This window comes from Panulirus ornatus, chromosome 9, assembly GCF_036320965.1.
Source record: "Panulirus ornatus isolate Po-2019 chromosome 9, ASM3632096v1, whole genome shotgun sequence".
NCBI lineage: Eukaryota > Metazoa > Arthropoda > Malacostraca > Decapoda > Palinuridae > Panulirus > Panulirus ornatus.
Window position 1 is genome coordinate 30,429,012 of NC_092232.1, and position 16,277 is coordinate 30,445,288.

General features: G+C 41.9%; 2 protein-coding genes across 2 annotated transcripts in view; one reads left to right on the forward strand and one right to left on the reverse strand.

Moving 5' to 3' along the window:
- The window catches only part of LOC139750308 (galactosylgalactosylxylosylprotein 3-beta-glucuronosyltransferase P-like), a 156,961-nt gene extending 141,738 nt beyond the window's left edge, over positions 1-15,223 (reverse strand). The window contains exon 1 of the mRNA XM_071664949.1: positions 15,188-15,223. The gene's annotated coding sequence lies outside the window, so the exon portion shown is untranslated. The remainder of the gene's footprint in view (positions 1-15,187) is intronic.
- LOC139750309 (coiled-coil domain-containing protein 39-like) overlaps positions 1-16,277 on the forward strand; it is a 512,953-nt gene that overhangs the window by 229,982 nt on the left and 266,694 nt on the right. The gene's annotated exons all lie outside the window — the stretch shown is intronic.

The window sequence follows — 16,277 nt, forward strand, 5'->3', positions numbered from 1 at the left end:
CTACCATCCCGTTCCCGAACCAATATTTACTCACAGCCGACCTGAATCTATTTTTTTCTCGTTTGAATCCATTACTTCTTGTCCTATTCGGTGGCGCCATTCTAAGAACTTTATTCATGTTACCTTTCTCAATGCCCTTCAACCACTTCAAAACTTCAATCATATCCCCTCTAGCGTTCCTCCTCTTAACGGAGTGTAAATTCAGTCTTTTTAACCTTCCTTCTTAAGTGAGGTTTCTAATTCCAGGGATCATTTTTGTCATTCGCCTTTGTACTCTCTCTTTTGTACTCTCTCTCTCTCTCTCTAAACAATCTGTATCAACTGCACAGTATGGAGCCCAAAACTGTACCGCATAATCTAAATGTGGTCTCACCAACGCAAGATAAAGTTGCAATAATACTCTAGGAGTTTTATTGCTAACAGTTCTATTGATGAATCCAATCATCCTATTTGCCCTGTCATAAATTCTAATACATTGTTGCCGCGGCTTAAGATCCTTGCTCACCACTGATCCTAAATTTCTTTCGCCTTCTATTTTATCAATAGTAATATTGTCCAGGTTTGTAATCCGTATGCCTGTCTTTACTCACACTAAGTGTTGTACTTTTATCTATCCTGAATTCCATTTTCCATATACTCGCCCAGTCTGATAATCTATTTAAGTCCCTTTGCAAATTCAGTGAATGTTCATGAGTCAGTTATGGCCACTCATTTTGTATCATCGACAAATTGACAGAAGTCGCTGGTTATTCCCGTATCCAAATCGTGGATATACATAACGAACAAGAGCGGTCCCAAGAGTGACCCCTGAGGAACCCTACTGGCTGGCTACATTGCCCCAGCCCGATGTAACTCCGCTGATGCAGACGCTGCTTTCTGTCAGTGAGCCACGCTCGAATACGGTTCAATACACATCCCTCGATGTCGCGTGCCGCTGCTTTTCTCAGCAGACGCTCGTGAGGTACTCTTGTTAAAAGCCTCACGTAATTCCAAGTCTACAATCTCACACCTCTTCCCCTGATCAGCAGTTTCAAATCCTTTATTAAAGGAGAGAAGGTTACTGAGACATGACGTCCATAAACCCATGTTGAGAGTCCCTACTGAGATCATGATTCTGCAAGTGTTCCCGTATGTTCTTCGCTGTAATTGATTGGGGAAATCTTTCCCCAAAGTAGATGTCGAGCTGATAGGACGATAATTAGCGGCAGTGGATCTAGACGGGAGCTACAGTTGCTGTCCTGTCCTCCATTGCTTAGGAACTCCGCCTGATTCCAGTATTGAAACATATAAAAGCGGAACACTTGCTTCCTCCTCACATTCTTTCAGGACCCTCGCATAAACACCATATGACTCAGGACACTTGCATAAGTACATTTCCCATAAAAATTCCTTTGCACGTCAGTCTGCATTAAAATAGCTAACTCATTAATGTCCAATCATGAGTTGTCACGCAAAATTACCCCTTACACTTGTGAAACAGCTGCAGGTGTGTGGCATGAGAGCCTGCCACATCAATTCTACCGCTGTAATTAATTCTAAATGTTACGTGTCACAAAATTCGCGACTTTTCCTTCGCCCACAGCCAAGCAAGTGGTCACAGTCTGTGAGCCTAGTTGGGTCATTAATATCATAATTAAGAGTAGTGGTACAACCATGCTTAATGTGCCCACATGATAATCTAACTTGATCATGACCATTGTCAACTTACTGTAAGCTACAACTTTGTTCCTGTTTTATAATTCTGTGTACCTCATATATATATATATTTTTCTTTATACTAATCGCCATCTCCCGCATTAGCGAGGTAGCGTTAAGAACAGAGGATGAGGGCTGGGCCTTTGAGGGAATATCCTCACCTGGCCCCCTTCTCTGTTTCTTCTTTTGGAAAAAAAAAGAGAGGGGAGAATTTCCAGCCTCCCGCTCCCTCCCCTTTTAGTCGCCTTCTACGACACGCAGGGAATACGTGGGAAGTATTATTTCTCCCCTATCCCCAGGGATAACCTCATATATATATATATATATATATATATATATATATATATATATATATATATATATATATATATATATATATATATATATATTATTATTATTATTATTATTATTATTATTATTATTATTATTTGTCGCTGTCTTCCACGTTAGCGAAGTAGCGCAAGGAAACAGACGAAAGAATGGCCCAACCCACCCACATACACATGTATATACATACACGTCCACACACGCACATATACATACCTATACATATCAATGTATACATATATATACACACACAAACATATACATATATACACATGTACATAATTCATACTATCTGCCCTTATTCATTCCCGTAGCCACCCCGCCACACATGAAATGACAACCCCCTCCCCCCGCATGTGCGCGAGGTAGCACTAAGAAAAGACAACAAAGGCCACATTCGTTCACACTCAGTCTCTAGCTGTCATGTATAATGCACCGAAACCACAGCTCCCTTTCCACATCCAGGCCCCACAAAACTTTCCATGGTTTACCCCAGACACTTCACATGCCCTGGTTCAATCCATTGACAGCACGTCGACCCCTGTATACCACAACGTTCCAATTCACTCTATTCCTTGCACGCCATTCACCCTCCTGCATGTTCAGGCCCCGATTACTCAGAATCTTTTTCACTCCATCTTTCCACCTCGAATTTGGTCTCCCACTTCTCGTTCCCTCCACCTCTGACACATATAACCTCTTTGTCTATCTTTCCTCACTCACTCTCTCCATGTGACCAATCCATTTCAGAACACCCTCTTCTGCTCTCTCAACCACACTCTTTTTATTACCACACATCTCTCTTACCCTTTCATTACTTACTCGATCAAACCACCTCACAACACATATAGTCCTCAAACATCTCATTTCCAGCACATCCACCCTCCTCCGCACAACTCTATCTATAGCCCACGCCTCGCAACCATATAACATTGTTGGAACCACTGTTCCTTCAGACATACCCATTTTTGCTTTCCCAAGATAACGTTCTCGACTTCATACATTTTTCAAAGCTCCCACAACTTTCGCCCCCCCCCCCCCCCTATGATTCACTTCCGCTTCCATGGTTCCGTCCTCTGCCAAATCCACTCACAGATATCTAAAACACTTCACTTCCTCCAGTTTTTCTCCATTCACACTTACCTCCCGATTGAATTGTCCCTCAACCCTACTGTACCTAATAACCTTGCTCTTATTCACATTTACTCTCAGCTTTCTTCCTTCACACACTTTACCAAACTCAGTCACCAGCTTCTGCAGTTTCTCACCAGCGCTGTATCATCAGCAAACAACAGCTGACTCACTTTCCAAGCTCTCTCATCCACAACAGACTGCATACTTGCCCCCTCTTTCCAAAACTCTTGCATTCACCTTCCTAACAACCCCATCCATAAACAAATCAAACAACCATGGAGACATCAAGCACCACTGCCGCAACCCAATCTGAGAACCAATCACTTTCCTCTCTTCCTATGACTCCACGGGGAAAATGAAACACGATAAGTCCCCAAGTGCACTTTCGTGTAATAATTACTTCATCAGGGGAGACACAAGAGAGAAATATAAGTCACTTCATATACGACGAAGAGACGTAGCAAGGACGCCATTTGGTAAACATGTGATTGTCCAACACAGACAACGAACGTATAGGGTACTTTAACTTAGGTCCAATAGAATATATCTTCTCAAACTCATCATCAGTATACTCTGGACCGCGAATACGTAATGCCCTAAGAAACATAGATTGAAATGATGATAATTTAACTCTGTTATGTTGAGATGAGTAATAATGGATATATGAGCATACATTGGTAGGTTTTCTGTATATGCTAAACTTGAACTTGTTTCCTTGCCTATGGATCATGCTAGTATAAGAACGGGACAAGAATCAAATGCCTTGTTTAATCACGTTAAAAACTATTGACTGGAGTAATGCCATCTCAGTTATTAACTCTAACTGTATTACCATGAGAAATATCATTGAATCTTCTATAATTAAATACACAAAGAATTACAATCTTAATATCAGTGATGGTCTGTACAAATTGGATAACTTTATTGTTGATAAAATTTGTAAACAAGTCACCTTCTTGTCCACATAATAAGTTTATGATACGCTCGTTGTGTCTTGGACAATCGCATGTTTACTAAATGGGGTCCTAGGTACGTCTCTTCGTTGCATATCAACTGACTGTTATATTTCTCTCTTGTGTCTCCCCTAATGATGTGATTATTACACAAAAGTGCACTTGGGAACTTATCGTGTTTCATTTTCCCCGTAGACTCGTAGGAATATACTTGATCACGCGCATAATTGTAATCCTTTCCAATATATATATATATATATATATATATATATATATATATATATATATATATATATATATATTATCCCTGGGGATAGGGGAGAAAGAATACTTCCCACGTATTCCCTGCGTGTCGTAGAAGGCGACTAAAAGGGAAGGGAGCGGGGGGCTGGAAATCCTCCCCTCCCATTTTTTTAATTTTCCAAAAGAAGGAACAGAGAAGGGGGCCAGGTGAGGATATTTCCTTAAAGGCCCAGTCCTCTGTTCTTAACGCTACCTCGCTAATGCGGGAAATGGCGAATAGTATGAAAGAAAGAAAAAGAATATATATATATATATATATATATATATATATATATATATATATATATATATATATATATATATATATATATTATATATATATATATATATATATGCTCATCCTCCTCGAAGGCTCAGAGTTGGGTGCCTAAATGTGTGTGGATGTAACCAAGATGTGAAAAAAGGAGAGATAGGTAGTATGTTTGAGGAAAGGAACCTGGATGTTTTGGCTCTGAGTGAAACGAAGCTCAAGGGTAAAGGGGAAGAGTGGTTTGGGAATGTCTGGGGAGTAAAGTCAGGGGTTAGTGAGAGGACAAGAGCAAGGGAAGTAGTAGCAATACTCCTGAAACAGGAGTTGTGGGAGTATGTGATAGAGTGTAAGAAAGTAAATTCTCGATTAATATGGGTAAAACTGAAAGTTGATGGAGAGAGGTGGGTGATTATTGGTGCATATGCACCTGGGCATGAGAAGAAAGATCAAGAGAGGCAAGTGTTTTGGGAGCAGCTGAATGAGTGTGTTAGTGGTATTGATGCACGAGACCGGGTCATAGTGATGGGTGATTTGAATGCAAAGGTGAGTAATGTGGCAGTTGAGGGAATAATTGGTATACATGGGGTGTTCAGTGTTGTAAATGGAAATGGTGAAGAGCTTGTAGATTTATGTGCTGAAAAAGGACTGATGGTTGGGAATACCTGGTTTAAAAAGCGAGATATACATAAGTATACTTATGTAAGTAGGAGAGATGGCCAGAGAGCGTTATTGGATTACGTGTTAATTGACAGGCGTGCGAAAGAGAAACTTTTGGATGTTAATGTGCTGAGAGGTGCAACTGGAGGGATGTCTGATCATTATCTTGTGGAGCCTAAGGTGAAGATTTGTATGGGTTTTCAGAAAAGAAGAGTGAATGTTGGGGTGAAGAGGGTGGTGAGAGTAAGTGAGCTTGAGAAGGAGACCTGTGTGAGGAAGTACCAGGAGAGGCTGAGTACAGAATGGAAAAAAGTGAGAACAATGGAAGTAAGGGGAGTGGGGGAGGAATGGGATGTATTTAGGGAATCAGTGATGGATTGCGCAAAAGATGCTTGTGGCATGAGAAGAGTGGGAGGTGGGTTGATTAGAAAGGGTAGTGAGTGGTGGGATGAAGAAGTAAGAGTATTAGTGAAAGAGAAGAGAGAGGCATTTGGACGATTTTTGCAGGGAAAAAATGCAATTGAGTGGGAGATGTATAAAAGAAAGAGACAGGAGGTCAAGAGAAAGGTGCAAGAGGTGAAAAAAAAGGGCAAATGAGAGTTGGGGTGAGAGAGTATCATTAAATTTTAGGGAGAATAAAAAGATGTTCTGGAAGGAGGTAAATAAAGTGCGTAAGACAAGGGAGCAAATGGGAACTTCAGTGAAGGGCGCAAATGGGGAGGTGAAAACAAGTAGTGGTGATGTGAGAGGGAGATGGAGTGAGTATTTTGAAGGTTTGTTGAATGTGTTTGATGATAGAGTGGCAGATATAGGGTGTTTTGGTCGAGGTGGTGTGCAAAGTGAGAGGGTTAGGGAAAATGATTTGGTAAACAGAGAAGAGGTAGTGAAAGCTTTGCGGAAGATGAAAGCCGGCAAGGCAGCAGGTTTGGATGGTATTGCAGTGGAATTTATTAAAAAAGGGGGTGACTGTATTGTTGACTGGTTGGTAAGGTTATTTAATGTATGTATGACTCATGGTGAGGTGCCTGAGGATTGGCGGAATGCGTGCATAGTGCCATTGTACAAAGGCAAAGGGGATAAGAGTGAGTGCTCAAATTACAGAGGTATAGGTTTGTTGAGTATTCCTGGTAAATTATATGGGAGGGTATTGATTGAGAGGGTGAAGGCATGTACAGAGCATCAGATTGGGGAAGAGCAGTGTGGTTTCAGAAGTGGTAGAGGATGTGTGGATCAGGTGTTTGCTTTGAAGAATGTATGTGAGAAATACTTAGAAAAGCAAATGGATTTGTATGTAGCATTTATGGATCTGGAGAAGGCATATGATAGAGTTGATAGAGATGCTCTGTGGAAGGTATTAAGGATATATGGTGTGGGAGGAAAGTTGTTAGAAGCAGTGAAAAGTTTTTATCGAGGATGTAAGGCATGTGTACGTGTAGGAAGAGAGGAAAGTGATTGGTTCTCAGTGAATGTAGGTTTGCGGCAGGGGTGTGTGATGTCTCCATGGTTGTTTAATTTGTTTATGGATGGGGTTGTTAGGGAGGTAAATGCAAGAGTTTTGGAAAGAGGGGCAAGTATGAAGTCTGTTGGGGATGAGAGAGCTTGGGAAGTGAGTCAGTTGTTGTTCGCTGATGATACAGCGCTGGTGGCTGATTCATGTGAGAAACTGCAGAAGCTGGTGACTGAGTTTGGAAAAGTGTGTGGAAGAAGAAAGTTAAGAGTAAATGTGAATAAGAGCAAGGTTATTAGGTACAGTAGGGTTGAGGGTCAAGTCAATTGGGAGGTGAGTTTGAATGGAGAAAAACTGGAGGAAGTGAAGTGTTTTAGATATCTGGGAGTGGATCTGGCAGCGGATGGAACCATGGAAGCGGAAGTGGATCATAGGGTGGGGGAGGGGGCGAAAATCCTGGGGGCCTTGAAAAATGTGTGGAAGTCGAGAACATTATCTCGGAAAGCAAAAATGGGTATGTTTGAAGGAATAGTGGTTCCAACAATGTTGTATGGTTGCGAGGCGTGGGCTATGGATAGAGTTGTGCGCAGGAGGATGGATGTGCTGGAAATGAGATGTTTGAGGACAATGTGTGGGGTGAGGTGGTTTGATCGAGTGAGTAACGTAAGGGTAAGAGAGATGTGTGGAAATAAAAAGAGCTTGGTTGAGAGAGCAGAAGAGGGTGTTTTGAAGTGGTTTGGGCACATGGAGAGGATGAGTGAGGAAAGATTGACCAAGAGGATATATGTGTCGGAGGTGGAGGGAACAAGGAGAAGAGGGAGACCAAATTGGAGGTGGAAAGATGGAGTGAAAAAGATTTTGTGTGATCGGGGCCTGAACATGCAGGAGGGTGAAAGGAGGGCAAGGAATAGAGTGAATTGGAGCGATGTGGTATACCGGGGTTGACGTGCTGTCAGTGGATTGAAGCAAGGCATGTGAAGCGTCTGGGGTAAACCATGGAAAGCTGTGTAGGTATGTATATTTGCGTGTGTGGACGTATGTATATACATGTGTATGGGGGGGGTTGGGCCATTTCTTTCGTCTGTTTCCTTGCGCTACCTCGCAAACGCGGGAGACAGCGACAAAGTATAATAAAATATAAATAAAATATATATATATATATATATATATATATATATATATATATATATATATATATATATATATATATATATATATATATATATATATACTGGCCAAGTGTAATAAATTCTATAAGTGAGGTATCTCTTGGTGTCATTATGTTTATATATAACATTACGTGCCATTGCTCATTTACACTTGACTACGAATTTTATTGCATCGACTTTATTTTTTGTATTCAATCATCATAAATATTCGTACATTGCTCTGAGTGAGGATTACCTGGGATGAAGCAGGTCAGCCACGGGCCGTGGAATGTGTCTGGCAACGTAGGGTCGGTGGTACAGGCCTGCGTCCTGTCAGGCCAGCACCTGCAATATAATTCACTCAGACTCTCGTGTGCGTGTGTGTGTGTGTGTGTGTGTAACCAGCTGTTCTTACCCTGGGGTAACGAGGGAAGACAAGAGTGTCCTGCAGGAGGCAGAGTGTAAGGTCCTCGCCAGAGGGGTGTGAGGTGACCAGCCACCAGCAGCAGCAGCAGTTATCAGGCGTTATGTTATTGTGCTACACTGTGCTCCAACGTGTGGCCGGCAGCGTCAACAATAGCGAAGGCTTTCTCTCTCACTAAGCTTACAGTCTTCCCATACAGTAAACTCGTCATTAAGCTTAACAATCTTCCCATACAGTGAACTCGTCATTAAGCTTAACAATCTTCCCATACAGTAAACTCGTCATTAAGCTTAACAATCTTCCCATACAGTAAACTCGTCATTAAGCTTACAGTCTTCCCATACAGTAAACTCATCACTAAGCTTAACAATCTTCCCATACAGTAAACTCGTCATTAAGCTTAACAATCTTCCCATACAGTAAACTCGTCACTAAGCTTACAGTATTCCCATACAGTAAACTCGTCATTAAGCTTACAGTCTTCCCATACAGTAAACTCATCACTAAGCTTAACAATCTTCCCATACAGTAAACTCGTCATTAAGCTTACAGTCTTCCCATACAGTAAACTCATCACTAAGCTTAACAATCTTCCCATACAGTAAACTCGTCACTAAGCTTACAGTCTTCCCATACAGTAAACTCGTCATTAAGCTTACAGTCTTCCCATACAGTAAACTCGTCATTAAGCTTACAGTCTTCCCATACAGTAAACTCGTCACTAAGCTTAACAATCTTCCCATACAGTAAACTCGTCACTAAGCTTAACAATCTTCCCATACAGTAAACTCGTCACTAAGCTTACAGTCTTCCCATACAGTAAACTCGTCATTAAGCTTACAGTCTTCCCATACAGTAAACTCGTCACTAAGCTTAACAATCTTCCCATACAGTAAACTCGTCACTAAGCTTAACAATCTTCCCATACAGTAAACTCGTCACTAAGCTTAACAATCTTCCCATACAGTAAACTCGTCACTAAGCTTAACAGTCTTCCCATACAGTAAACTCGTCATTAAGCTTACAGTCTTCCCATACAGTAAACTCGTCACTAAGCTTACAGTCTTCCCATACAGTAAACTCGTCATTAAGCTTACAGTCTTCCCATACAGTAAACTCGTCACTAAGCTTAACAATCTTCCCATACAGTAAACTCGTCACTAAGCTTAACAATCTTCCCATACAGTAAACTCGTCACTAAGCTTAACAATCTTCCCATACAGTAAACTAGTCACTAAGCTTACAGTCTTCCCATACAGTAAACTCGTCACTAAGCTTACAGTCTTCCCATACAGTAAACTCGTCACTAAGCTTAACAATCTTCCCATACAGTAAACTCGTCACTAAGCTTAACAATCTTCCCATACAGTAAACTCGTCACTAAGCTTAACAATCTTCCCATACAGTAAACTAGTCACTAAGCTTAACAATCTTCCCATACAGTAAACTCGTCACTAAGCTTAACAATCTTCCCATACAGTAAACTCGTCACTAAGCTTAACAATCTTCCCATACAGTAAACTAGTCACTAAGCTTAACAATCTTCCCATACAGTAAACTCGTCACTAAGCTTAACAATCTTCCCATACAGTAAACTCGTCACTAAGCTTAACAATCTTCCCATACAGTAAACTCGTCACTAAGCTTAACAATCTTCCCATACAGTAAACTCGTCACTAAGCTTAACAGTCTTCCCATACAGTAAACTCGTCACTAAGCTTAACAATCTTCCCATACAGTAAACTCGTCACTAAGCTTACAGTCTTCCCATACAGTAAACTCGTCATTAAGCTTAACAGTCTTCCCATACAGTAAACTCGTCATTAAGCTTAACAATCTTCCCATACAGTAAACTCGTCATTAAGCTTAACAATCTTCCCATACAGTAAACTCGTCACTAAGCTTAACAATCTTCCCATACAGTAAACTCGTCACTAAGCTTAACAGTCTTCCCATACAGTAAACTCGTCACTAAGCTTAACAATCTTCCCATACAGTAAACTCGTCACTAAGCTTAACAATCTTCCCATACAGTAAACTCGTCACTAAGCTTAACAATCTTCCCATACAGTAAACTCGTCACTAAGCTTACAGTCTTCCCATACAGTAAACTCGTCACTAAGCTTAACAATCTTCCCATACAGTAAACTCGTCACTAAGCTTAACAATCTTCCCATACAGTAAACTCGTCACTAAGCTTAACAGTCTTCCCATACAGTAAACTAGTCACTAAGCTTAACAGTCTTCCCATACAGTAAACTCGTCACTAAGCTTAACAATCTTCCCATACAGTAAACTCGTCACTAAGCTTAACAGTCTTCCCATACAGTAAACTCGTCACTAAGCTTAACAGTCTTCCCATACAGTAAACTCGTCACTAAGCTTAACAATCTTCCCATACAGTAAACTCGTCACTAAGCTTACAGTCTTCCCATACAGTAAACTCGTCACTAAGCTTACAGTCTTCCCATACAGTAAACTCGTCACTAAGCTTAACAATCTTCCCATACAGTAAACTCGTCACTAAGCTTACAGTCTTCCCATACAGTAAACTAGTCACTAAGCTTAACAGTCTTCCCATACAGTAAACTCGTCACTAAGCTTACAGTCTTCCCATACAGTAAACTCGTCACTAAGCTTACAGTCTTCCCATACAGTAAACTCGTCACTAAGCTTAACAATCTCCCATACAGTAAACTCGTCACTAAGCTTAACAGTCTTCCCATACAGTAAACTCGTCACTAAGCTTAACAATCTTCCCATACAGTAAACTAGTCACTAAGCTTAACAATCTTCCCATACAGTAAACTCGTCACTAAGCTTACAGTCTTCCCATACAGTAAACTCGTCACTAAGCTTAACAATCTTCCCATACAGTAAACTCGTCACTAAGCTTAACAATCTTCCCATACAGTAAACTCGTCACTAAGCTTAACAATCTTCCCATACAGTAAACTCGTCATTAAGCTTACAGTCTTCCCATACAGTAAACTCGTCACTAAGCTTAACAATCTTCCCATACAGTAAACTCGTCACTAAGCTTACAGTCTTCCCATACAGTAAACTAGTCACTAAGCTTACAGTCTTCCCATACAGTAAACTCGTCACTAAGCTTACAGTCTTCCCATACAGTAAACTAGTCACTGAAGCTTACAGTCTTCCCATACAGTAAACTCGTCACTAAGCTTACAGTCTTCCCATACAGTAAACTCGTCATTAAATTTACAGCCTTCCCATACAGTAAACTCGTCACTAGCTTACAGTCTTCCCATACAGTAAACTCGTCACTAAGCTTACAGTCTTCCCATACAGTAAACTCGTCACTAAGCTTACAGTCTTCCCATACAGTAAACTCGTCACTAAGCTTACAGTCTTCCCATACAGTAAACTAGTCACTAAGCTTACAGTCTTCCCATACAGTAAACTAGTCACTAAGCTTACAGTCTTCCCATACAGTAAACTCGTCACTAAGCTTACAGTCTTCCCATACAGTAAACTCGTCACTAAGCTTACAGTCTTCCCATACAGTAAACTCGTCACTAAGCTTACAGTCTTCCCATACAGTAAACTCGTCACTAAGCTTACAGTCTTCCCATACAGTAAACTCGTCTACATGATAAAGTCAGCCAGCATTCCATGTAACGTATTACAGTATGGAGTTGTCTTATCATTTCTTATCATTTGTTGACACCATACTCCCTGAATGGTTGTGTTTTCTGTCTTCGTATCTGGGCACCCGTCCTTGTGTCTGACCCCCCCACCACATACATGACTACAGCGGCGACTGTAACGACGGCTTAGGTACAGTTTGTGGTGCCAACATGTTTTCGTTAAGTTATTATACACGTTGACCTGACGGGAAACTGATCTACTTGAGCCTGTCTGCGCACGCTCGTCCACTTGTCTCACATAAATATGGTAGTTCCGTCCTGATTACACTTTACAAACTTATAAATATGGTAGTTCCGTCCTGATAACACTTTACAAACTTATAAATGACAACCCAGTGTTGTGTTCAGCAAGCCTCTCTATCATAAATAACAACCCAGTGTTGTGTTCAGCAAGCCTCTCTATCATAAATAACAACCCAGTGTTGTGTTCAGCAAGCCTCTCTATCATAAATAACAACCCAGTGTTGTGTTCAGCAAGCCTCTCTATCATAAATAACAACCCAGTGTTGTGTTCAGCAAGCCTCTCTATCATAAATAACAACCCAGTGTTGTGTTCAGCAAGCCTCTCTATCATAAATAACAACCCAGTGTTGTGTTCAGCAAGCCTCTCTATCATAAATAACACCCAGTGTTGTGTTCAGCAAGCCTCTCTATCATAAATAACAACCCAGTGTTGTGTTCAGCAAGCCTCTCTATCATAAATAACAACCCAGTGTTGTGTTCAGCAAGCCTCTCTATCATAAATAACAACCCAGTGTTGTGTTCAGCAAGCCTCTCTATCATAAATAACAACCCAGTGTTGTGTTCAGCAAGCCTCTCTATCATAAATAACAACCCAGTGTTGTGTTCAGCAAGCCTCTCTATCATAAATAACAACCCAGTGTTGTGTTCAGCAAGCCTCTCTATCATAAATAACAACCCAGTGTTGTGTTCAGCAAGCCTCTCTATCATAAATAACAACCCAGTGTTGTGTTCAGCAAGCCTCTCTATCATAAATAACAACCCAGCGTTGTGTTCAGCAAGCCTCTCTATCATAAATAACAACCCAGTGTTGTGTTCAGCAAGCCTCTCTTATCAACAGCAAGTTTGGTTGAAGTATCCACGCGTCGTGTTCTCGGAGCAGATCTGGTGTGTGTGGGTGAGGATATCCACGAGTGTCAGCTGTAGATAGGATCGCGTCCCGGCCTCTGGCCACACCACATGACGCATGTCATACTCCGGTATGACGCTACGACAGGGGAAGTAGCGAACACATACAACACCGCAAATGATCCAACCCCACTTGACTTTCCTGCCAACGTAAGAGCCACGAGTGAGGTGACCACTTCACAGTGTGTCGGGTCGATGGCTGATTATCTGGTGGAACATTACGACATGTTAATCTGTTCCCATTAGGCTGGGTCACCATGGCAGGCAGCGCTTCTAGTCTCTCTCTCTCTCTCTCTCTCTCTCTCTCTCTCTCTCTCTCTCTCTCTCTCTCTCTCTCTCTCTCTCTCTCTCTCTCTCTTTAAAAAGTCATCTTGTTTTCGTTGTAAATCTTCCCTGTATTTAGCTGGACTGTCTCTGGCAATATGTTGAAGGTGTCAGTTTCTTGTGTGGACATGTAAGTGTGGCGATATATCCAGTTGTGTACAACTTCTTCTACTGTCGTCATGCGAGCCGTTTTGTTATCTAGATCCACATAAGAGTTACTACAAAACATCTATGTCTCTAACCTCCTTTTAAAAGCCCAACTTTAACAACCAGAATGCCTTAAAGTCTGTCATGTTCCAACTTAACGTTGATCCACTGCATTGTCTTTAATGTCCCACGTAAACTGGAACACATAACACCAACACAGAGAACAGTAGCGGCAAATGACCTCACTCAAGCCACCAAACACCTTACATGAAACTGTGAACTTATTATGAACACAAGAAACGTAAACACATGCACAGATTAGTGACTAGTTAGCAAGTCCACATCTGTAGTGGTTCACATCTGTAATGGTTCACATCTGTAGTGGTTCAATCTTTAGTGGTTCACATTCTGTAGTGGTTCACATCTGTAGTGGTTCACATTCTGTAGTGGTTCGCGCACCGGTACTACGAAGCAAACAGACAAACATAAGTTTTGCAAGGATCATTATTTTCGATTTTGGTCACTCCTTCGTTTTCCCGGATATGTTCATTTTTCAGTGTACATTCATGATTTTCCCGGGTATGTTTGAGAGTCAAAATTTTCCTAATTTCCATTAGTTTCCGTTTTCCTTGTGCTATAAGGATTCTTCTGCTTATAACTGAATTATAATGACGGACATTGCGTCTGTCGGTGTGTTCCATTAACACAGCAGACGAAGACTCGCACATCTTACTCCCAGGTTAACTTCTCCACCGCATGGCAACGCTTGACGCAGAGTGAATCTGGTTATCCAGAGCATTAATATTGCTGGGTATAAATGAGAGAAAATCAAATATCCAAAGAGCGAATATGGGTAATTTAGGTAATGCTAGACAACACCTGATCATCGTAGTAAAACGCTCAAACGTAACAATAAAACTTACAGAAGAGGTCTGTCTTAACGCAGCTGCAGCTAACCTGACCATACTATGTCTTACGGTAACGATAAGTTAGGGAGAAGCAGCGCCCCCACCACACACGACCAGCAGCATGGAAAACCTCTTGAGACCCCCAGCGAGAGACATCCATCCATCAAGAATAAACAAACTTGATGCTGGTGGGCGCGCCCCCCCCAGCCTTCCTCTGCACCTGCCCACACCACAGGCTCGGTCGTCCCCTGGTCTTGTGTGTCAGTCAGGCTGTCTGTCAGTCTAACATTTGCCCGTCTCATGACCAGTGTGTGGGTCCGCCGCCACCACAGGTTTCCCCACCTGTTTCTGCCCTTAACCCCAAACCTGGCAGTGAGGGGTCGGTCGTAACCCAGTGGCTTGGGTTGACTGTTTACAGTGACATGCATCTGGGAATGACAGTGAGTTTGTTCATTGCAAGATGGTGATGGTACTCCAGCAGACGCTTGATGAAGCCGTGTTGAATACAATCACTTCAGTTCAGTGATCGCTAAATGACGTCCCTTCCTTCATACCTGACAGCTACACTTACTTGGTCACGTTGAAATCTCTTCCCCACATGATTGTGTTTGAGGGAGACTGTGTGGTATGTCGCTAACGGGTAGACTCACCTTTCTTGCTATACGGGGGGTATATCCAAAGAAAGAAAATGGTGTGTGTGGAGAGGTTACACACAAGAATATTCCAGTCACCGTTCCGCCTTCACTAAGCTTACTTCACTGTAGCACTGAGTTACGGCGGTGGCCGCGGGAGAGAACATGGGATGCGAGTTGCCAGCGACCACTTAGTCTTGTTCAGGGACAACCCAAATGTCGTACAGGCACATGGCGCCGTGTTAACTTGCCCAATTCTCGATCTGTCACTTTGAACGCGTGCTTCGTTAAAGCACCAAACATTCGATCAAGTTTATAGCTTACATTACACAGTTGTGTATATTATTGTTGTGTATATTATTGTTCAATGATGGAGATTCCTGCTGCGTTACATCACCGTGTTATTCATTATTTGCTCAGTTCACAGAAAGGCCATCGCCTCAAGGCTTCCGTCCGTCCATGTGATTATTGGTCAGATTATTAATGATTCCATCACAGTGGCCCGAGACCACGGGCTCTGACCGTGAGTGAAGGCTGGGCACCGTGATAACTGACCCTCGGGAAACACCAACCAAACATTGTCAAGTACCAGGCGGGGCCAACTCACACACACACACACACACACACCACACACGCACACATTATCCCTGAGGATAGAAGTGAAAGAATACTGCTCACTAAGGTGGTTCGTTATTACACATTAATTATATTCATATTAGATTAGTGCGACAAGGTGTGGATCCACGAGCAAAAAAAGAATGTGCAGAAAATGACATCCTCAGACAGAGTGGGAGAGATACAAGAGTCGAGGTCCTTAAGCACAGAGGTAGCAGTGAGGCGAGGCTTCAGTAATCCCCGAGGAGAGCAGGTGGGCACTAATTATGTGACCTGACGTGTCTGACCTTCCTCTCACACATAGTGTGTGGACTGGGTTATTCTGGAGGATATTTCTTAATGATTATTTCAGTTAAGAGTTTGTCGCGTTTAAAATGGCCAAATGACATATTTACATTATGATCAAATATGCCAGAGATCAAACATGATTCAGTTACATTTCTTTCAATGAAACGATTTGATTTAGCTGTGGTCTTAGCTCCCTCCCAGTCGA